Source organism: Desmodus rotundus, chromosome 3 (assembly GCF_022682495.2).
Source record: "Desmodus rotundus isolate HL8 chromosome 3, HLdesRot8A.1, whole genome shotgun sequence".
NCBI lineage: Eukaryota > Metazoa > Chordata > Mammalia > Chiroptera > Phyllostomidae > Desmodus > Desmodus rotundus.
Genome location: NC_071389.1, coordinates 181,739,330 through 181,763,860, shown reverse-complemented (window position 1 = coordinate 181,763,860; position 24,531 = coordinate 181,739,330). Strand labels below are relative to the sequence as shown.

General features: G+C 42.6%; 1 pseudogene; it reads right to left on the bottom strand.

Moving 5' to 3' along the window:
- Positions 1-5,994: 5,994 nt before the first annotated feature.
- On the bottom strand, positions 5,995-24,171 carry LOC112321988 (small ribosomal subunit protein eS24 pseudogene; annotated as a pseudogene).
- Between the last annotated feature and the right edge of the window lie 360 nt (positions 24,172-24,531).

The window sequence follows — 24,531 nt, the reverse complement described above, 5'->3', positions numbered from 1 at the left end:
GGTGGGGTATGAAGGCCATGCCGTTTTTGGTCAAAAACTGCTGAACATTCAGTGTGATGTGGGCAGGTGCATTGGTAAATCATCTATCATGAAATGGGCCAATGTGTTGAAAGAGTCTTCAAAAAAATTCACCGAAGCTGAACGCAGCCTCTCACAACAACACCAGCTGCTACACTGGTTCAGATAGGTTCCCGGAACACTCACCTAGTGGGGGAAGCCTGTATTACAAGAGGGCTGTCCTCCATAAGATAATTCCAGTTTTATTGGGTCTCCCCTCATAGTTGCCATTTGATGAAAATGTTCTGTGCACCAAGAACTTATAAGTATCTGAGTAGGACTATCCAGTGGTGATATTTTGCATATTTCTATTGTGACATCATGCCATTTTCTGTCAGTGCCCTCTTTACTATGGGAAATAGTCATTAATGCCTTTGGCATCTCATCAGCTCAAAGAACGAATTGCAGAGACCCCAGAACCAATTCAGACACTCATTTATGATTCTGTTTTTCAAGAACCATCATCAGGCCAAAATCTGTATTAGTGAGGGTTCTCCAAAGAAACAACTGACTGAATGCATACAAACACACACACAAACGTTGTATACACGTATATATACTATTCGATATATAACATTAAATATAAATATATCTATGTATATAATCTTGAAAAGTCACTTTCCAACATCAAAAGTCACTTAATTATTCCCCAATCTAAAAATCAGGGAATCTTTTTTATTGTATGAACACTTCAATTTTACACAGGGCATTCTGGGAAATCTTGTAATAAAATGCACTAATGTAAAGCACATCTCTTTTTCCTCCTTCGAGCTATGTTGTAATTTAGGAGATTACATTCCCGACCAAATACAGGCCCTTACATCAGAGCTAATGATTGACCACATGTATTATATAAGACATCATACAATAACAACAAATGAGTAAAATCATTGGAAACAGGAAAGGCATGTTTTTAATCTTATTAAGTGGATACAAAATATGCTACAGAGATTCACATTTTTATAAAGTGTTTGGTCATTTTGTTTACTTTATTAGAACTTAAAAAACTTGTTTAAAAGATAACTGGAAATGGTCCAGACAAATACATTTAAAAAGTTTGGCTGATTCCTTTTATTCCTCCTATAATTTTGTCTGAAGCAGATGCATTCAAAACGATTCCACTGATTTTATAGCTGCCTCAAGCTTTGTAAAGGTTTTCAGTCTGTGAATTTGCTACTGTTGGTGGTGGTGATAACAAAGATTCTTTTTACTCTCTGTAAATGAAGGACTAACCAGTCCCCTCCCTGCCACTTTCTCCTACCTCCCCTATTCATACAAAACCTCTGTCTTTGAGCTGCTCAAGGGGATGGTGTGCACCTGGCCTGCTGTTGTGACCTCCTGTGTCATTGAAATGCTGTACAGACAACTATAGGGCCCTTCACAGAGATTCTTTAAGAGGGCCTTCAAAAAACTCTCTTTGGAAATTGCCAGGAACCCTGCAGGCAACTCCCATGTACAATTTAAACATTTCTGTTTGATTGCTACAGACGGCCTTCCTTAAGTAAGGGCATTGCGTAGCTCTGAATTGGTGGACCAGAGCATTCACAGGGTGGAGGACAGTGACTGAAGGTAGAAGAAAGAGAAGGCAGAATTTTCTGTGGCTTGTTCACTTTCCATAGCTCCGTAACCCAAATTTCAGTGCCTCGATGTTCAGACGTGTAAGTGGTATATGCCACCTTTCCCATCCCATTCTGTCTTGTAAACACATAGAAAGTACTCAGCATTGATCTAATAACTAATTAGTTATTGGCTTAACCTGCTTAACTCTGTAAAAAGACAAAATTCAACTGAGTAAGTTATAAAGATCTTACTGGCTTTATTCAGTGATTGATGAATTGGGCAGCATTCAATCTAGCGGGTAGAAAGGATCTCTGAGGAGCTGTACAAAACGAAAGATTTACAGGCAGAAGGGAGTTGTACTAGGCAAAAAAGTGGGTTGACAGTTGCAAAGTTATTTCCTTTAGGGGGTGGCTGGGGTCCATCAGGCAGACTTCCTAATTAGTCCCGATCAAGACTTTCCTGAGTAAATGGTTTGAGATTCTATTTCTGAGGGAGCTGAAATGTAATGAAATTAAGTCTCAGTAGGGTTTGGTGATATGGGGCTTAGCATAAGTTGTTCCAGTTTTTAGTCTGTGGTCTTCTTTTTAACAGCTCTGTTAGGAAAAATTGTTAAAAAAAACTTTCAAAAGGATGTATATCTATATTTGTGGATAACTTGACCAGTTCACCTGTCTGAATTGTCTTTTCCTTTCATTCTTCTTGAGCTACTTGAGAACTCTTTAAGTTGTATAAACTGATATTAATGTAAGTGATTCTTTCCATTTATGAATTTGCTGGGTCTGTTATAGTGCAATGGACTGTTGCCTGTGGATAGATAAGTTTTGTGTCTATTTGTAAGTAAACTCACTGAAGCTTTACTTAACCTCATATAAACATATGTTTCATTTAAATCTCCTTTGACCAATTGTGACATCTTACTGGCTCCCTCATTAATTAATGACTTAAATAAAAATATTTGATGATATTTTGTTTGATGCCTATATGAAAAATCATAATTATATCCTCTTTAAAAAATTTTCTTCAAACAACTTGATCATTAATTCATAACATAGCTTCCCACCCTCCCCCCCCATCAGGAGAGGTTAGGTGAGGACTCTGGTGGGTCAACATAAAGATTTTAGAGATTTATGATTAAAATTTAAGCTCTAAATTTATTTTCTGAAACTCCCATGTATGATTTAAATTGTAATTATGTTTGCATCCCCTCATAATAACTAACTTTTAGAGAATGACTTACAGTTTATATGTTTCCAGTTGTTTGATTTGTACGTCAGTTCCCTATATAATAAGTTGTACAAAACTTATTATAACTCTCATTCTGCAGATGAGGAATTAATGGGGTTATGTGTCTTACCTGACATCATATGAATAAAAACTCAGGTCTACAAAGACGAATCACTTTCTCTTTCCACCATACCACACAACACTGTATACTTCAAAAAAAATCAAAGTTAATTCAATTTAGTTTGAGGCAATTTTAGAGTTAAGGCTATTTTATTTGAATATTGCAAACATTTGCAAATTGACATTTGTTGTTTGTAGTTAACTATTTTTTAAAGATTTTATTTACTTATTTTTAGACAGAGGGGAAGGGAGGGAGAAAGAGAGGGAGAGAAACATCAGTGTGTGGTTGCCTCTCACTTCCCTCTCACTGGGGACCTGGCCTACAACCCAGGCATGTGCTCTGACTGGGAATTGAACCAGCAACCCTTTGGTTCACAGACAGGTACCCAATCACTGAGCCACACCAGCCAGTTAACTCTATTTTTAATCATATTAGTCAATTAGTCTAAAAATTATTGCCAGTATAATTTATAATAGTATCCATTTTTGAAGGAAGTAAAGAAGATTACATTTATTAAATACCAGCTATGTGGCCAGTCTTTTTAACTTACTTTTTCATTTAATCTTCAAAATAATCTTGTGTGATACCTTCCATGTCCTCATTTTACTATTGATAATGATAAATAATATAAGACATTGGCACTATTTATTGATCATGCATGTATTATGTGATGTATTCATCACAATCCTATCAGATTGGTTGCATAAGTGAAAATTAAATCATAGGAACATTAAGAAAATTTCCCAAGGTCATCTAGTTAGGATTTGAACTTTGTTTAAGGATTGCATCCTGAACAGCTGTTAAGTGGTTCATGGTAGCAAAGAACATAGTTTGTTGTTCAATATGACAATGTTCATTCTGCATGGGGCTTTGTCCTCAGGACCGTGAAGAATAAATGGGGCCTCTGGTCCTGGGTGTCTTGCAGTCTAATAGTGTCTCAGGGTCAAGGGAACAGATGGGGGTCAAGACAGGGGGACACCAACAAGGAGGTTCTTTTTAAAAAATTTTTTTCAGTTATAGTTGATATATAGTAGTGTATTAGTTTCAGGTGTACAGTATAGTGATTAGACATTTCCGTGACTTATGAAGTGTTTACCCTGATAAGTCTGGTACCCACCCAATAGGAGATTCTTGAGAATAGCGAGAAGAGCAAGAGGAATTTCTTTTCCAGGGATCTAGAGGACTGGGGATATGAAGTAATTAAGGTGGAGCTTCCTGTTTACTCTGAGCCCCCAACTTTCCCCAGTCTTTAGTCTGATGTAAATCTACTATTTTGAAGAAAAGAAAGAAAAGTTTTTCCTCTGTCATCTTTATAATTTGTTCCAAAATGAGCTCTTCTCAAAGCTTTAGGGAGTTAAGAATTATAATGAATGCTAAACAACCCAAAGGACTTTTAAGGTACAATTGAAGCTGAGTCAAGTACAAGGCTCAGTGCTTCAGGCCACTGGTTGAACACAGAGGCAGCAGAGAGATGGTGGAGCTCCTTAGCTCCTCCCCAGCTCTGCTGTTCTAATTGGAATGGACAGGAGGGGAGGGAACTGAAGCTGCCATGGGTAAAGAGGTGTCAGAGAGCCCCTAGGTGTTCTTTATATTTCACCTTTTTAAAAATCTTTTTTTTGTTGTTATTCTACTACAGTTTCCCAATTTTCCCCCCTTTGCCCTAAGAATCTTGAATCATCAATTCAAAAGAAGTTATGCACCCCTATGTTCATAGCAGCACTATTTATAATAGCCAAGTGCTGGAATCAGCCTAAGTGCCCCTCAGTAGATGAGTGGATCAAAAAACCGTGATACATTTACACAATGGAATACTACACAGAAGAAAGAAAGAAGGAGCTCCTACCTTTCACAACAGCATGGATGGAACTGGAGAGCATTATGCTAAGTGAAACAAGCCAGTTGGTGAAAGACAAATACCATATGATCTCACCTATAAGAGGAATCTAATGAACAAAATGAACTAACAAACAAAATAAAACCAGAGGCACGGAAACATGGAACAGACTGGAAGTGACCAGAGGGGAGGGGGGAGCAGGATACTGGTGGAAAGAAGGGGAAGGACTAGACAAAGAACATGTATGAATGACCCACAGACACGGACAACAGTGTGGGAATTAACTGTGGGAGTCAGGGGTGTTTCTGTGACTCACCTTTCTGGTTTATAGGGATTCCAGTGCAGAGGCCTGAGGAAACCTGCAGTGTGCTTGCTGAACCAGCTTTGGTAGACTAGGAGAAACCAGATATAATGGGAGGTATGGTGGACCCTGGCTTGCAAGTAAACATTGACCTGATTGTCAAAAGTGGAAGAATGTGGAGGCTTGGGAGCCAGGGAAGATTCCAGAAGGGACTGTGAGACGATAGTGGGTAAATTTTGGAAAAGGAGTGACCTGATCACTTAGGAACCAACCAGAGTGCTCTAAAGAAGAGTCACAAAATGTGTCCAGTAGAAAACGTTTTTACTGGGAGGTCAGGCAAATGCAATATATATTTGGAGTGTTTGGATTTTAGGAATTCATTTGTCAAAGTCAGAGGTCTAAAAAGTGCAAATGTTGCAGAAGAAATGAGAGTTTCTTACAGAAGAATCAGGTTGCTGTCCCATAAGGCCTGGAAGTTGGTGATTCTTTTTTCTGTACACTAGATGGCCCCTCACAGACTAGGGGTCCCTAGAAAACACTGACGTGCAAAATGACTAGTACAGATGCTTCTCTTTTCTTAGGTCATGACGAGGTACTGTTATGGTGTAATATGAAACATGTCACAAACAAAATACATTTTGAGCATTGCCTTTTCTTATCCACACAGTCTAACCTTTTCTTTTCTGTGAATCTGATATACAAACCCTCACATCCCACCCGCACCCTGTCCTTCCTCTGCCAAACCACAAAAAGCCTTTCTCATGCAGTGAGTTTTCTACTTGTTCAGGAAGGATGAGGTTTCCATCTTTCATTATCCCCCAGGCTCCTCTCTCTCTTTTTAAAGTTCTTAGTTATTAATCCTCTCATGAAAAATCTGCATAATCACCACAGGTCAAGTCACTGAAGACTCTCCTTCTGTTGTCCAATCTCCAGCTCGCTTTTGCCAGCAGCAACATTGGCCTGGGCAGTCCCCCCGACTTTCTTCATCCCATTCTTGCATTCCTTTCTCTGTTTCATGAGGTCTTCTTCTCACGCAGGCCGTGTCTTGCAGGTCTGTGTTAGGGTTCATTTTCCTTTGTGCAATCCAAGGAATCATAAATCATGCCGAAGCCAGTTGACTTGCTGCCACCAAAGTGGTTTCTGAATCTAAAACCAAAGATGACAGCTGGCGTGGTCTTGTACATTTTTCTTCGTTTTTCCTGAATTTTTGTCTTAGGTACTGTTGCCTTCCCAGGGTGCAGGATGTCAGTGACCTACTGTTTCCGCCGAAGTCATCTGTAGACCATGAACTTCCTGGTCTGGACAGTTACTGTGTCATTTGTGAAGGTGGCCGCTCTTCAAGCAGCCAGGGAGGAAACGAGCCCCCAGGCTTCTCATTCCACAAAGCTGCCAGGTGCGTTTGGGCTGTGGGTGACGTTTATCTTTTGACCCCTGTTCTGCTTCTGGCAATGGGCTGTTTTTTGTTGGCCCAACTTTCCTCATGGGCCACACTTGAAATACTGTCACAGCGGGCTGAGGAGAGGTTTTTTTTCCTCCCAGAGCGGATTCTATTAGATTTCTTTTGTTTATAAATATGGGTTTTTAAGCTTTGTGGGGAAAACCATTTTCAATTTTTGTTTTTCTGTGGAATCGAGCATATCTGTACCTCCCTTGGTAAGGTTACATAAACAAGAGGGACGGGAGGATGTTTTTTCTTCCTCAAAAGCAAGGAAAAAATGAAGCATCTTCCTCTTCCAAGAAGGGGCATGTATACACAAGGGCTCTCACGAGAAACCTCAAATAAATTGTTTCCTACTAGAGTATGTGCCTGTGGCCAGGAATGGAATGACTGCTTACTGGGTCAGTGGTTCTGAAACCATAAACAAGAGCTTAATTAACCTATCCTTTGGCTTACACTTCACCAGAGGTAGGAGTGCTTTTAATTTTTAAGAACTGTAGTCTCTGATTCCCAAGGGGCAGGCAACAACTAAGGGCATGGGAACTGCAAAAAAAGCCTCAAAGAAGTAAAAGAAAAAAAAACCGCTCTTTTCATCCCCCTTTTAAATTATAATGTTTATAGTCCAGCAGAAAATTGAATTACAACTGGCTTTTACTGTGTCCAGTTAGGAGAAGGACATGGGAGCAGAAGAAAGAGGAAGAAATGGAAGAGAAGATGGTGGGGAGGGGGCAACAGGAGGAGACAGAAGCTGGGACTCTGAGACAGTTATAAGCAAAGACATGGAGGAACAGATACAGACATGGCCAGCAGAGACTTAGGTAGAAACTCTGTCACATAGAAGGAGACAGACACAGACACACCCTTTGAGACAGACAGAAAACTGAACGTGCACAAGATTTACGTACACCCAGATAAATGGCTTAGAAGCACACACATTTGGAGATCCACACGCTGAGAGAGATGGAGAGAAATCGAAGATCACTAAGGTGGGAAACAAAGAGAGAAACAAGGAAAAGAGGGGTGTGAGATGTGGGAACCCCATTCATTGGATGACTTCTATTCCTCACAAGGTGCCACGGGCTCGTTGCAGGGGATCACAGTGAAGCGTTTCTAAGCTCCGGTCTTGGATCTCATCTACAGCTGTCTTTAATCATGTGACGGCAGTCCAGCTACTTAGCTTCTCTGACGTTCAGTTTCCCCATCTCTAAAATGGGGGTAAGGACACCTACATTGCATGGCGGTTCTACAAACTAAATGAGATACTATTGATAAAGTGCCTTGCTCATTGACTGGCTCAGAGTTAGTACTCAACAGATGATGAGTAATATTATTATTAAAATCCATAACACCACCATGGAGTATGTATTATGTTATTCTTAATACAATAAAGAAATTACAACTCAGAAGTTAACTACTTTGACCAAGCCACACAATTGTTGTGTGGTGGAGTCCAATCTGACTTCAGATCTACCTGGCTCAAAAGCTCACATATTGCAGTGAGCCACGCGGAAACCTGCCTCATTCTGAACTGCTGCACGGTGTGCCTGCCCGCATGCCTGCGCGTGTTTGTGGGGGAGACACGGTAACATGACTCACTCTAAACCTCCAAAATTGCTCAAAATGTTCAGATCTTCTTATATAAATTATCTTGGGCTGTGTGTGGGATTGTTAGATATTTCTTAGACTCCTTTTTCTGTGTATCAGTGGTGAAATTTCTATTTTACGTCTATGTGTAGGGACCTTTCAGGTGTTTGACCGTCCGGATACTGCTGCCACAATCCACCTGGTCTTTCTGAAACCATGGGTGTGAACGGCACGTCCTCTGTGCTCTTCAGACTGCCTGACATTAAGCAAAGGCATCAACGGAGCCCACACTGTAGAGGTTATTCTGATCTCAAACATCCTAAGCAGGAAGGGTTAATCCCATTTATAAAGTCTTTTCATTCCAAGTCATCACCAGTTTTTCTTTTCCTAACTTTTAATTAAACCAAACCATCTTTTCCAAAAACTTGTATTGAACTTATATGCCTAGGACACTGTCTACCAGATCCTTGGGAGCAAGAATTTTTAGTGTCACCAGGACCTGGTCCCATGTTTGCCATAGGCAGGCACTAAGTGTTTGTTGATTGAATGCATGAATTCCTTCTGCAGACTCCTATTGAAACTGACTTGTTCTTTAACCACGACTTCTATCTTTTTCTACTGCATTTTGAGTAATGGGTGTCTATGCCCTATACTTATTCATCTTTATAGCCATTTCATGCTTAAGATGCTGTCCTGAAGGCCAGAGGAACACAGTATACATTTTATATCCCTGTGTTTAATAAGCAGTAGCTGTTCTCCTACGCTCTCTCCTAACTTAGCCAGAATTGTGAGAAACACCTCTTCAGACATTGCTCTTTTTCGCCCTCGGAAATAGAGTCCCTATTCTGCCAGTTGGGCTCCTGTCTACCCTGAAAATCCTTCAGATTCAGCCACTTCGTGTCAGCTTTTTCCTTTTATGGTCTCATTCCGAGGAAGCAATTGCTCAGGGCCATGCAATGTACCCCCTCATTGTGGAATGCTGCCCAATTGGCACCCAGATCTGACCTACCCACCAGCAAAGTCTTCAGGAGTTTTTTTTTCAACTGCTATGTCAAAAATGTTGCTCCCCACCATCTAAAATCTGCATTCTCATGCCATTTCTATATCTGGTCTGTGCCAGATGAATCTGCTCTGGATTATACATTTCCACATGAGCATTCCTAAGGCTGTGCTGTCTGTGTGTGTCCTGTGCCCACAGGGCAGGGCTCATGGCCCCTTCTTTCACGTGGAGGCCAAGGATTGTGTCCAAAGGCCTGCTGTGTTCCGTGTGTCAGCCTCTTGAAGTCTAAACTTTGTCTAATAAATTGAAGGCACAGCTATTTGCCATTTCTCTGACCGTCATCTGGGAAGGGAAAACAAAGGAATGAGGGTGGTCTCACCTTGGGAACCATGCCCTGCAAGTGGAGTGCCAGATCTTGCCCTCATGTGCAGAGGTCGTAGGTAGACATTTCTTGCATCTGTTGACTTGAATCTCTTCAGGGTGAAAATCAAAGAGGAGGAGAGAAGCCAAAAGGCCCTCTGACAAATGGGCTGCTAAGACGTGGGCCCTGGCTGCAGTAGCCAGAGACCTATGTGCAGCTACCACCACCATGGACTGTAAACTTGTGGGTGACAGCTGTGTCATTACAGCAAGTTCCATAAAGCTGAGAAAGGTAGAGCAGGGAGCATTCAGAGGAAGTGAGAGAGAAGAGGCCCAGGAAAAGAGTGGTAAACTGAGGCCATGGAGAACAGTGAGGGAGCTGGCACCTTTCTGGGGAGGCCTCCGGGGATGCAGGTCCAGGCCTTTGTGAGAGTTGTTGGTTCACATTCATATTAGCTTTCGGAGCTTTCAACCTGTTTTACGGTCCCTTTGAAACATCCCGTTTGATCCAGGCCTGGCAGATACATCAGGCATGTTTGTGATGTACAGCTGCATCAACACATACTCGCTGCCCACATTCCCCGGCTTTTTGCTGAATTATTAAGTGGCATATTGAGTGGGTGTTGCAGTCCAGTACGATGCATGCCTGTGGTCATTATTCTGCCAGGTGTGTACAAAGAGACACAGAGTAAAATGCTGTGGAAAAAGCATTTATTTAGTGTGGACTTCTGTCTGTAGATTTCTTTGGATGAGGAAACGGGCCCAGAGAGGTGAAGTCACTTGAACACAGGTCCTTTCTTCTCATCCTCCCTCTATCCCATCTTCTTTCACAAAAAAGTTCTCTTAGTCCTGAGTCTCCCGTGAATCTAGGTGTCTATATAAACACAAACAGATACACAAACTTTCTCATTTTTACAAAGTCTTTTAGTGGAAATTATTTTAGAGTGTACATGATATAGCCAATGTGATGGCCTGTCCCACCCGAATTGCTTTTCTAACATGCTATAGCATTTGTATCTCCTGATTTGAACATTTGGATGAACAAGATTGATAATAACAATAGTAGTAAGAGTAGGAAACTTTTGGTTCAAAACTGATGACACGTGGCACAACCATCTCATCTAATCCTTACAACAGCCATAGGACGAAGTATTATTTTTATCCCGCCTCGTTAAAGAGAAAACTGAAGTTTAGAGTGTTTAGGTAACAGGTTTAGGGTGACCCAAATGGAAGGTGTGGGCTCCGGATTCAAACACTGGTTTTCCTGACCCCAGAAACCCAGCTCTTTGCCTATTACACTCCTTGCCTTTCCTCAAGTTTCATCAGAACACCGTTCTGCTTAACTAAGTTCATGTGTGCATTGCCTTCTCAGATCCCTAAACAGAAGTTCCTGAGAGCATTCTTACGGTCTTACAGCTTCTGCCAATACTTCTTCTAGGCATTTGCCGAAGTACCACTTCCCTTCCCACCTCCCTGTGAGGCACTTCTCCAGTTGCTAGGGCATCTGAGCTTGCTGTCACCTCTCATGACCTTACCTGGGTGCTGCCTGCTGTGGCATCTTTCCCCTCCTGAGTTTGACCTCTTTCAAAAAATATTTAGGGTTTTGGTTTTTTTTGCTGTTGTTTTTGTTTGCTTGCTTGGTTTACTGATCTTGTCTCTTCTGACCCAAGAAAGGTAGCTGTACCCCCGAGAGACTCCCTGGGGCTGTGCAGTGGGTTCTATAGCTTCCCGCCCTCACTGCCCCACCCTGTCCTCAAGTGGCTATGTGCCTCCTCACTCAACTGGCTTATATTTTTAGCTTATTTCTTTTTTCTTACTTTCTAGTATTTAAACAAATTTTATTAGGCCTGTAAAATTACCTATACTTCTCCCAAAGCTTAGGTCAAGCTTTTATTTTAATGTTGTATAAACATTTCACGTATATTTTGAACTTGACAAATATAGGGTTTTTTCCTCCTGTTCAACTAAACATTTCAACATAAAATGTTTCAAACTTTAGAAAAATTTAGAGAATAGCATAAACACTTGAATACTTGCCACCCAGCTTTATAAAATCTTAACATATAGCCACATGTACGGCCATATATATATATATATATATATATATATATATATATATATATATAGCAGTTAGTATACACATACACAATTTCTGGGCTATTTTATTCCGGTGATCTGTGTCTGTTTTTATGCCAGTCCCATACTGTTTTGATCACTATAGCTTTGTAACATAATCTGAAATCTTTTGGCACACATAGAAGTGTGCCAAAACTGACACCTGCTTCAGGCTGGAGCTCCAGGACAAGCAAATGGGCCTCTAACAGGAAGACTTGGGGGCAGGGGTGTATCTCATTCAGCTGTCTGTGTCCTGGGGTGGTGACCCTGCTCAGATGTAATTCTCCAATAGTTCTTGTCCTGGAGGACCCCAGAACGAAAGCCCTTTGCCCACCTGAGACAGGCAATCAAGGTGTGTCTCCTGGAGGGCGGCCGAATAGACAGGTGCAACTGGCACGTAAAAAGCTCTTTCCCAGAGGTATTGGCCCCCTGGAGAGCTGTAGAGGCTGCTCTCGTATGAGAAGAGTGCCCACGCACACCCTGAAGTCTCTGGAAAGGATTCCGGTCAGACCCCAGCTGTGTTTAATCAGAATCCTGCTCCCTCGGCTGCAGCCAGGACCAGAACCTAACAGGCCCCTTTCCCAGAAAGACTGAGCCCCTGGGTCTGTTTCCTCTGGTTGTGCCCCTGAAGCTGGTGGCAGCTTGCAAAACCTTTCCCTGCTGGTGGCAGTCCCGAGGGACCCGCCCGGGAAAGCCCCACTCATCACCAGAGCCAGGCCGCGGAGAGGTGTCGCTGGTGGTAGCAGCAAACACTGGGCGGCAGACACATGTCAAAGCTCCGGTCCAGGAGATAACAGGTATTCTGGATCGACAGAAAATTTAGACTTAAAAAAAAATTTTTTTTTTCCCTCTAAATTGGTTGTCTGAATGTGCCCCCAGCAAAGTAACTTGCAGTTGGTTCACGTCTTAGCCAACACCTAGTGCTGTCAGATTTAAACTTTTCTCTCCAATTTAATGGGTGTGAAATGGTTTTATTAATGTGTTTTTAGTTTATATATCCTGATTATTAGCAGAAAGTCAAGCAGCTGCTGCTTTGGATCACCTGTCCCTTGCTTTCTATTTTGGGTCGTCTGTTGTGAGAATACAGCTGGATGTGTGTGACTGGTAGGAATTCCTGATTGTGCACCATTATATGCGTTCTCTTATATGAATTCTATTCAGCTCAGAAATTGAATTTCTCTTGAAGCTGGACTTCTATCCCTTCCCCAGTCCACCTTGAAGGAAAAAGGAAGGCATTTTGAAGCAGGCCATGAAGCATTCCTTGAAGTTCCAATCATTTCCCTGCTTTCTCTCCAATAGTAACAAATAGGGGGAGAAAATGTCTGAACTTGGACATGTATGCCCTTAACAGTTTTAATGAGGTGTAACTGGCCTACAATAAATTTCATATTTAAAGAGAACAACTTTATACATTTTAACATGTGTACGCCTCTGAAACTACTATCACAATCGGGAACATATCTATTATTCCCCCCAAATCTTCCTTATGCCTTTTTATAATGCCTGCTTTTTGCCACTATAGATTAGTTTGTATTTTATTGAATGTGGAATCACACAATATATGCTCTTTTTTGTCTTCCTTATTTTACTCAGCAAAATTATTTTGAAATTCATCCATGCTGTTTAGTATATCGGTAGTTCATTGCTTTTTGTTGATGAGTAGCAGCCCAGTGTATGAGCATAACACAGTTTATCATCTCACCTGTGGATGGGTACTCAGGTTGCTTCTAGTGTTGGCCTGTTAGAAATAAGGCTGCTGTGAATGTTTATGTACGAATCTTTGTATGGACATAGGCTTCTCTTTCTCCTGAGTAAATAGGAGTGGAACAGCGTGACCTTAGAGTCGTGTATGTTTAACGTTTTAAGAAACTGCTTAAAGGGTTTCCAAACTGGTTGTTCCTTTTTACATTCTCGCCCACAACATATGGTATGAAAGTTCTAGTTTTTCCACACTTTTGTTAATATTTGATGTGGTTATTCTTTGTTTTAATTTTGCCATTCTGATAGGTGTGTAGTGGAATGTCATTGTGGTTTCAATTTGATTTGCATTTCCCTGATGACTAATGATATGGAGCATTTTTTCACGTGTTCATATTCCACCTGTATATCTTCTTGGGTGAAGAACCTATTCAAATCTTTTTCCCATTTTATTATTCACATTGTTTAGATTCTTGTTACTGAGTTTTGAGAATACTTTATAACATTCTGATCTGAATTCAAGTCCTTTATAAGATATGTGATTTATGACTATTTTCTCCCAATCTATCACTTGTATCTTCATTTTCTTAAGTCTTTTGAAGAGCATGAGTTCTTAACTTTTAGAAAGTTTAATTTATCAGTTTGTTATTTTAGGAAATATGCTTCTGATGCCACGTCTAAGAAATCTGCCTAACTCAAGGTTATGAAAGTTTTTTTCTAGATGTTTTATAGTTTAAGTTTTATACTTAGGTCTCTGATGCAATTTGAATTAATTTTTGTAAATTATGTAAAGGACAAATTGAAATTAATTTTTAAATTTTATTTTGCTATGGATAACCAACTGTTCTATGCCACTTGTTGAAAAGACTCCCCCCCGCTGAATTTGTACCATTGTTTAAAACCAGTCGTCTGCATATCATCCTGGGATTTTTATTCTGACCAGTTTCTGCCTTGGGTAGCATTGAATTATCAGTTGCAAATTCTTGCCTTTGATGAATAGCCGTGCATCGCCCTTTGGCCAATGCGGTCTTCCCCAATTACATTTCGGCTGTCCAGGTGCGATGGGTTTCCAGCCGGCCTCACTGAGTTAGCCCAAATCTAGCTCAGAAGGAAAACTTCCGATGGCTTTGGGCATTTTCAAATCTCTGTCCCTCTGTTTCTAAACGATCATTTGGTTTCCTTAGCCTTGGGATAATAGCCATTCATTTTGCTAATTTTTTATTAATTTCATTCTTAAAGCTCCAGGTATGCCAACATGTCACTCCAAAATCTGAACACAGTATGATGTTAGAATTTCTAACCAGTTCTTGAGGACTGATGACCTTTGTTTTAAATGTTCTACAAAGTGATCAGACTTTGACAGTCCTTGCTGACATTGGCTCTTGGTAGACCACACTCATACCTCATGTCCCCACTTAAGAGCGCAGCATCATTCATTTATTCATCAGTCACTTCTGAGCACTAACTGTCTGCCAGGTCCTGAGCTGGGGCTATGGGAATAAAGAGATGGTTAATACATAGTCTCTATTCTTAAGATATTTCAAGCCTAATATACTTGTATTCTACCCCTTTAGTTCCCAAGGCCAGGTAAAGATTCTAAAAGTTGATAAATGCAGGTTTTAGGACCCAGATCTGTATTTTTCTCCTCAGATAAGGTTGTTGCCAACACTGGGAGGAGGAAATAAGAGGCACTTTCTGAGTCAAATTAGATATTCTAACTCAAGAATAGTGGGATTTGGGTGACAAAGACAAGCTTTGAGAAAGGGTGAGGCATCCAGACAGGACCAGATGCCAGAGGACAAAGGCCCTCAAAGGAGTCACCAGGATCAGGGAACATTTGTCAGAAAAGAACAAGGAAAGGGGAGTAAACGGTTGAAAAATTGTCTTTACCTTTTGACTGTGAATGTGTATGTGTAGGCGAGAGTGGGTGAAAGTGAATTTGAGCCTTAAGGATAAAAGGTACTGGATAAAAATTCAGTTGGTATTACGTTTCCTTCTGTGAGGGGTCACTGAGGCAGGGAGAGTCCAGACCTGTCCCAGAAAAAGAAAATGAATCCGTGTGAGGTTGCTTGTCTTTTGTGATGAATGTAGGTTTTGCACACATCATTAACTACTCGAAAGGCAGAGGTGAGGTGTCTGCCAAAGGAAGCAGCTCTTTCAAAGCTATTGTCCAGCCAAGGTGCCTCACAAGGGTAAGAAGGGAGAGCCAAGAGGCAGCCTCAGGTCTTAGCCAGGGAAGGGAAAATGACTGTGTGCCCTTTTACGAGACGGCTGGAGTATTTCCTGGCCAGGCTTTGGCTGGGATGCAGAGGAGTTAGGGGGTGGCTCTGGAAATTCATCTGCAGCTGGGAGAAAGCATCTAAAACACAGGTCAAGAGAAGTGCTGGGGCTACCTGCAGTGGGAACTCAGGAATTGAATTCCCGTCCCAAAAGAAAGCAAGTGTTGCTGGGTGGCCAAGGGGGAGGGGTAGGGAAGGTGGGACCAGAACCGGTCTCACATGTGGGCTCAGTAGCTTATAGCCAACGTAGTGTGAGTCCATGGGCCCACGGAAGACTTACTGCCTGAAATAATACTTCCCATTCTTTAACTGGAGCCTAACATTACTTTCAAAGTGGGGCATGGATTTTTCTCCATAATTAAAACTAAGGCTTATAGTTAAACTATCCCTGGGAGAGTTGAATTCGCATTGAGGATAAATTCTAGATATTTTCTTAAGGGTAGTGTTGGAGGAGGGCATAGTTATAAGAGTCTGATAGTGAGTAGTCCATGGAAAAGGAGGCGGGGTATGGAAGGTGCATTTCCTAGATCTTGGTGGCTAGTCTGATCTGCCCCGGTCTGTCTCATTGCCCCATTCAGGGCAGTTGTACGATTGGAAAAAGTAGGTTGGGAGCAACAGCTGCTAGTTTTTGGTACATCTTTGGGTTATTTTAGGTAGAACCTCAAATGTTTTCTGTCAGTGCCCTTCTTGACCTCCACCACCTCCATCCATCCCCACTGAACCCCAAGTGGGGGGAGCTGGCCACACATGGTTCTGCTTCGTTTACATTTAACACATGAAAACATTGTTTGGTCAAAGTAACTCTCTGTCCAGGGAGTCTTTTACCTGCTGATGTTCTCTGCCTGGTGTAATTGGGGAAGTTCTTTCCTTTTCCTTGAACTGAGCAGCTGCCAATTCTAACCCAGCCCCAAACCCCAGCATGCCTGAGAAGCTGCATTTGTCTTTTAGACATTGGATTAATTCTGGAACCCAGTCAGCTCTTGCACAGTTCCTAGTTGGTGAAATGTATACTCTGCATTGTTTGAAGGGCATCATTCCAGCCCACTCGGCAGGTGTCAACTGTGAACACATAAACTCTACCTGGCCATGTTACCTGGAGTCTCTCCTTGCTCTTTCTTTTTGCTGCTGACTAGACCAGACCAGTGTCACTTCTCACCCATGCAGTCCAGTGGCTTCCTACCTGCCTGGCCTATACAAATCCTCCTGCTGTCCCTGCTCTGATTGTGTCCTTCTCCTGCTCATGACCTGTGGTGGCACTTCTTAAACAGGGTGCGTGTAGATTTGAGGGATGCAAGGTTAAGTTCTGGGTGAAGTAAGGACAAGACAAATATGGACGATCACCCTAACAGCATTAAGGCTACTAAAAAATTGAGGAAAATGTAATTTTATGTTTTAAAAACCTATGGTATCGAATAGAATAAAATCATACATTCCAATGATAAAACATGAGGCTTCCAAGAAATTTTAAGCTTGAAGTACACTATTTTGAATTAAATTTTTAGGCCCCCAAGCAATACATATTTATTGCCTTCTGCCATTAGTGAATGTGGTAAAAGTTTGTGAAGTCATAGAGTGGCCTGACCCTTCCACATGTCTATCAAAGCCCATCACACCTCATTTCCAAACCCCAGTGCGATCTGTTGCCCACTACTCACCCACATGTACCTCAGTCTCTAGACAAATAGGACAATTTCGTATTCTCCAGTGCATTCCTACTCTAGGTATTTGTTCCTTCAAACCAGAATGCCTTTAAGTTTCCTGATCCTTGCCTGACCTAAATCCAGATCCAGTTTCATACCCACTTTTTTTCCATTTTAAACCCATTCTTTACACATCTTGGAGTCCTGGTCGTGGCATTAGGTTCTGGAGTAGTGTTTGTTGAGAGGTTGTTGCTTGAACACATTCCTGAGGTGTGCACAAAGGAATAGAAAGGAGTTTCTGTTCTTAGAAAGCAGGGAGCTGGACAGGATGGTGTGAAGTAGACACTCTACAGACATTTTCTATTACTGCTGTTTCCTTCTACCTCAACAAGTTCTACCTGGGGGTACAACCTTTTGGCGTCTCTGTGACACACTGGAAGAAGAAGAGTTGTCTTGCATCACACACTAAATACATGTGACATGTAGTCACAAAAAAATCTCATAATGTTTTAAGCAATTATGATTTTGTGTTGGAACGCATTCACAGCCATCCTGGACTGCATGCAGCCTGTGGGATGCAGGTTGGACACCCCTGGACCTAAGCCTCGTTTCTAGAGTGAGGAGGCAGAGGTTGAGGTGAGGCAGGAATTCAGAGGATGGGCTAATAAAGGAAAAACTGGAAAGAAAGACGGATGAAATGAGCTGCTAACTGGACTCACGTTTTTTACCCCCAAGCATGATGTATATACAGTGGTACCTCCATACTCATCGTTAATTCATTCTGGAACTCAGGACAAGTGCTTAAACCAAGTACTGAACAAATTGCAAGCACTGATGAGTGGTGGACCAGCAACAAGTGATGAAGCGTTTTCTCTTGTGGGGCAGCATTGTTGTGGCTCATACAGGTTCCAGCAAGTGTGCTGAGTCCTGAGCAAGCGCCCAGTGCTGAGACACTGTCTTCTTGTCAAAACGAGATGAGTACGGGGTTTGACGAGTTCTGAAGCTGACGAGTACTGAAGTGTGACTGTGTTTTTAATCCTGGCTGTTCCCGAGTTATTGTATATGCTTTTATAATAAACCAGTGATCTAGTAAGAAAATGTTTGAGGTCTGTGAGCTGCTCTAGCACATTTATCAAATCCAAGGAGGCGGTTGTGAGAGCTATGATTTATATAGCCAGCTGGTCACAAACACAGGTAACAACCTGGATTTGGGATTGGCATCTGAAGTTGGGGGCAGGGCACGGTCTTCTGAGACGGAGCCCTCAACCTGTGGGATCTGACACTATCTCCCTACATTTCAGAATCATGTTGAATTGTGGGACACCCAGCTGGGGTCAGAGGACTTCATATTGGTGGTGTGGGGAAGCACCCCCACACACCCACAACATGTTGGAATTGGGGATAGAACCCAAATAGTTAGGGACTCTGAGCTGGCGTCCAGCGGGCAGGGGGAGCGAGCCTCAGCTGCCACCTTGAGAGGGGTCTGGACCCTCCGCCTGGCCTGTCCCCACCACTCCTCATCCTACAGGCACCGAGCAGTCTCTCAGGAGCATTTCAGCTGGCTGCGCTGATACAAAAGATGGACACAATGAACAATTCCGGATTAGTGTCTGTGGGTAGATAGAGATTTTGAGGAGATGCCAGAAGAATGAATTGTGATTGGTTAGAGTGAAAAGACTGCAGGCAAAAGCTGAGATGTAGGTGAAATGGGGGATTCTTTCTTCGGTAAGTCTTCCAGGCTCTTTATTTGAGAGCCCCCCCCCATTAAAAACATTGCAGATGTAAACATGCCTGACGTTGTCCAAGGAACGCGCCCTCAGGCATCGAGCCAGCAGTGCTCGTCCCTGCCTTGTCGCAGGTGTTTGGCCTCTGTTTCCCTTTCTTGATTTGCCCAGAGCCAGGTTAGAGCTTTGCCCACTTCTGAGTTGTTCAGATTCAGACATTTTGCTCAGTTCATTTCAAGGACTATTAGAAAAATCTATCCAAGATCGAATTCTTTCTCTTTTCAAAAAGGCCTCTAAGGCTAACACGGGGTCTTGACCTTGCTTCCCTGATCCATCCCCAGCTCCATTCAGGCTTCTGGAAAGGGGAATGACTGCCCCATGCCCAAGCTTCTCATTTCACCTGTCACAATGGGGAGATGGGAGGGGGCTGATAGGATCCCCCAAGGAGTTCTCTGCTATTAGGCCCGGCCCAGGCCATTCATGAACAGGCCGTTCCCAGGGCTTCGGGTTTCAGGATGGGGAGATTAGCAAGGGGCCTTTAGACCAGGCAGACAAGGCACGACTCTCCATTTTCTTTCCTGGCTGTTCATCTTCCGAACTAAGTAGCTGCCATCTCGGAGGAAGCTGGGGGCTGCTGCTTGCCCTGTCTCTGAGGGTCAGTGGGTGGGCGAGGGAGGGTTGCGGACAGAATTGCTAACAGATGGGCATTACTTTTAGGTTTCGGTTCATAGTGAAGTCAAAGAGAGAGCTCCCCTTTGCTATCTTCAAAGACGACAAGCAGAAGAATTCCACTTGTTTTTACGACCATCTTTTTTCTATGCTCTTCTCCCCAAATAATAAAGCATCCTGGAACTTCAGAATTGGAATATACTTTAAAAGCCTTTGGCCTACCAACTCTCCTCATGTTACATGTGAGAAAACAGTCATGGAAAGTTTCAGTGGCCTGCCCAAGGCCACACACTGGAAAGTGTCAGGACAAAGATGAGAACTGGGCACTGACTTCTTTCTTCTTTTCTCAGTTCCCAGTGGTTCCCAGCCTTTGGTCTCGAGTATACAATGGTCATCATTTTGGGCACAGCTGACAACCCCTGTACTATTATTTAATACTTTTTCTTTAGCTAGACCCACTGTTTAAATGAAAGGTAGTTCCTTTAAGGGGAAACTGTTATCACAAATGCCCACGAAGAAAAGCAACTGTACTTGCTTCAAATATTGGAGAGCAAAGGGCAGACGTATTAGTGGAAACCAGTGTTAAGAAACTAGCTGGACACTGTGATCTGTTGAGGGCTGTCATTCTACTTATTTGAGGCTAAAGTGGGAGCTAAGTGTTTGAGAGGAGTTAAGGAGATCCTAGCGCCTGACGGAAACAGTCTTCTTGAAGGGAAGAAGGAGATTGAAATGGGAGCAACCTTCTCAAAAGGTTAATAATGCTTCTCCCTGATTTCTAACCAAGATTTCTCCTAACACCCATGGGGTGTGTTCCCCACTTTAAAATCACGGCACCAGATGGTGCTGCCTTCAGAGGGAGCGTGGACCCCTTGCCTTGCTGTTTTTCCTTCTCGGGGGTGGGCTGGACCGATGTAGAAGACAGACGCGATATTCCTTGCATGTTTTCGAAAACGTGGACAGTGGTTCCTGTGGGGATTTTTTGATGCTGATTTCTTCGTTGGCTGGTGGAGTTTCTCACAATTTTCTGATTGGGAGCCTCCTGCAAAGGAACACAAGGTCACAGGAGGTGGTGAACAAAGTTCTTGGATCTGAGAGGTAGCTAGGTGATTTTCTGCACACTAGATATGCTCCACCTCCCCCCTTTTGCTATCCCCGTAAGTCACCATGTGATGTGATGGCAGAAATAAATAGGATTCCCTTCTCTGTGGGAATAGCAGACACTCCATACGTGATCTGAGACCTAGGATGCCAGGCAAAGTGGGGTCTCTTTCAAGCATAGCATGGAGTTGTAATCTTAGTATTGTCACAGGTAATGACCCAGTTGGCATGTAGTTCTTAATCATTGGCCACTGCTAGGTGTGGGGTCACAGGAATAAATAATGCATCATAATGCATCCTGTCTGTACTTAGCGCAGCTTTGTGTAGTGGAGACAAAGTGCATGTATATAAAAGGGTAGCAAGGATGTACATGGTATGTACCTGCTGATGGATGATCTGATGAATGTTCTAGAAACCTGGAGGAAGGAGTAAGGCCAAGGGCTTAAGGAGGCAGGGGAAGCTTTGTGGAAAAGGTAGGATTTTTGCAAAAAACTTCCTTCTCCCTATGTCATCTGGCCTGCCTCCTCCCCCTTCTTGCCCTCTTCCAGAGTGGGCACAGGGTCTGCTCTGACAGAGGGATGGGGGTTGGCTGTCACCCCTGGATGTGGGCAGAGCAGGCGTCCCAGAAGCTGTGGATGGGGGGAGGCTGGCCAGGTAGACAGCACCCATGCTGCTGCCCATTAAATTCTTGAAGACAGATTTACCAGTGCCAAATTCTCTTTGTAGCTCCCTGTCCTCCCTGAGGCCCTGCACAGCAATTCCCGAGGACTAGGGAGGGGACAAGAGCACTCAGGAAAGGCATGTGACAGGGCACCACATGTACACTACAGGACTCTACAGGACTGCCACGGGCAGGTCCCACGCTGGCAGTTTTCTGAGCACAGATTCCAACTCTGCCTCTAGCAGACCCCTCAGGCCAGAGGGAGGAGACGGCTGAGAGATGGGTAGTTTCGCTCCCGGTAAGAGCACTGTTCACCTGATGCTCTGCAGTGGCACCTAGGACGTATATCCGATAGGGTAACTTGTAGAACAGATTTCTACCTGACATCTCAGGGTACCTTTTTCAGAAACTATTGCTCCTTTTGCTGTGAATAAGCAGATCTTCACTTTATTTTTTAAATTTTTTAAAAGTTTGTCCTTTGGTCATTGCAGAAGCTTTGGAAAATTCCAAAAAGCACAAATACGCACAATGTCTGCCACAACACCACCAACCTGAGATAACAACTCTTTTTATGTTCATGCATTTCCTGCAGCTTTTCTCTGTGCATGCGTGTGTGCATGGATTCATTCACCAGCCGTCTGTATACCCTGCTGCCCCAAACCACAACCCCCCTACATGTGGAGGCTCCCCCTGCTGTTTCTCCCTCCAAATAGATAGCACAGATATAACCTATAAAATTGAGATTATACTCTATGTAGCATATTGCAATGTACATTTCTTGCTTATTAATATACCGAGATCAGATCCTTTTGTAATTAATTTCACTTGCAACAGGATTCCTATGATGGTGTAGAATTTCATCACACACTTGTACTAAGAATTAATCATTCTCCCATTGCTTTTCATTCAGGAAGCTCCCAAAGTCGCAGTGTCACCAATGTTACAAATATTACCACAGCAAACAACCTTATACATCCATCATCATGAGCATCTCTGTTTTCTTCCAATGTGTCGAGAAGTAAAATTACTGGGTCAAACAGAATAACTGTTTTTTATAGTTTTGCACACTGTTGCAAAGTTCCAAGAGGCCCTCTCCAACTGGGGGGGCAGTGAAATGAAGACAGCTCTGGAACACTCGAGGCGAGGCGGACGTTGGGGTTGGGGCAGCCCTGATGTTAATTTCCATTTCCTCCCAGGTGGCCAGTGCCAAATAGGGACCTTGAGCTGATTGGAAAGTGGAAGCAGCGAAGCTCAGTAGAGCTCCCCATTGCATCCCCCAAGAACGAGTGGGCCTGGGGTAACGGTATGAGGCATAGAGCTCAGACATTCTGAGAATCAGAGGCTTCCAGTCTCTGAGCTTGAACCATCACCATATATTGGGCAAGATCTTGAAAAAAATGGCATGAGGGAGACACACACACATTACTACCTCTCAAACCTGGTTAAACTTCTTTCCACGGCCTTGGCTTAGTCTTCCCTTGTCACCCTTCTTCCTTATGTTTTACTCTAGGGATCCGCTTGGGGAAGGCATGGCTCTCGCTCAACTTTCAGGCTCTTGTATCTACTTAATTCATTTATCCAGCAACATGTGTGGAATAGGGTCTACAGCATGCTGGGTACTCTGCAAGGTCTGAGGACAAAAAAGACAAATAAGAAAAGTCCCTCCTCCTGTTAAGAGTCTTGATAGATACCAACATATAAACTGATTCACATATCACTAAAATACAGTCGGTAATTTGTTTCCTTCACTCTCATTTTATTAGAGTAATACCTGGCAAATTGTGGGCACTCGAAAATACTTGATGGATGAATACTGGAATGAATAGATACATTTGATAGGTTGGGTCCCTCAAGTACAACGTTAGCTAGGGGTACATATTTAAAAATTTTATTTCAAGATATAATTTATATGATATAAAATTTACCATTTTCAAACATACAATTTAGTATGTTTTTAGTGTATTTACAGAGGTGTGTAGCTATCATGGCAATCTAATTTTAGAACATTTCCAGCACTCCCCCAAAAGACCTGAGGCCCATTTGCAGTCAATCCAAATTTCCTAATCTCCGCTGCCCACAGTCCTAGGCGATCACTAACCTCCTTCCTATACCTATAGATTTGCCTGGTCTGGTTATTTCATATAAATAGAACTGTACAATATGTAGTGTTTGTGCCTGACTTTTTTTTCAGTGACCATAATGCTTTTGAAGTTCTTCTACATTGTAGCATATTTCAGTACATTATTCCTTTTAACTGCAGGATAATATTCCAGTGTACAGCGACACCACGTTTTGTTCATCAAGTTTCCACTTTTTGCCTGTTCTGAATAACGCTGCTGCGAACATTTGTGTACAGTCTTTGTGTGGACATACGTTTCTCTTTCTGTTCAGTAGGTCACATAGGGATACTTGTGAGCAAAGATTTAAAGAGGCATTTATAGCCCTGGCTGGTGTGGCTCAGTGGGTTGAGCACCGTTCTGTGAACCAAAAGGTCACCGGTTCAATTCCCGGTCAGGGCACATGCCTGCGGTGCGGTCTGGGTCCCAGCCACCTAGTTGATGTATCTCTCACACAGCTCACACATCGATGTGTCTCTCCCTCTCTTCCTCCCTCCCTTTCCCGTCTCTCTAAAAATGAATCAATAAAATCTTTAAAAAGGTAAAGAGACATTTACAGAAGGAGAATTTGGTTCAGCTAGATGGAGCCAAGGTTCACAGGCAGACATGCGAGTGTGACTCACCTTGGCCCTTCCTGGGACAAAGCCTGCGGCTCCGCCTCCCTTTCTGCACTCTTCTCTTTAGCCTGCATGCTGCCTGTAAGTGAAATGTTCCTTTCAAGACTGATCTTGGTTTTTCCTTTTTAAAAGGGATTTGGGGCAGGGGAGGGTTTTCTCATTCTTTTCTGTTCTTAAAATCACATTATTATTTTTCCCCAATACAAATGGAATATATAATTGCGGTAAAAATCTAGATTCTACATCTAACTTTAAGCAAAAACTAAATGAGAACATTAAAATGATCTAAAAATGTCACCAACAAGACCTAATTACAAATAATATTTTGGCATGTTTCCTTCCAGAGAGAAAGAGAGAGACCCGTATAATTCTCTCTTTATATGTAGTCATAAATATTGACATGACTGTACAGATGTTGAATATGCTTTTTTGAT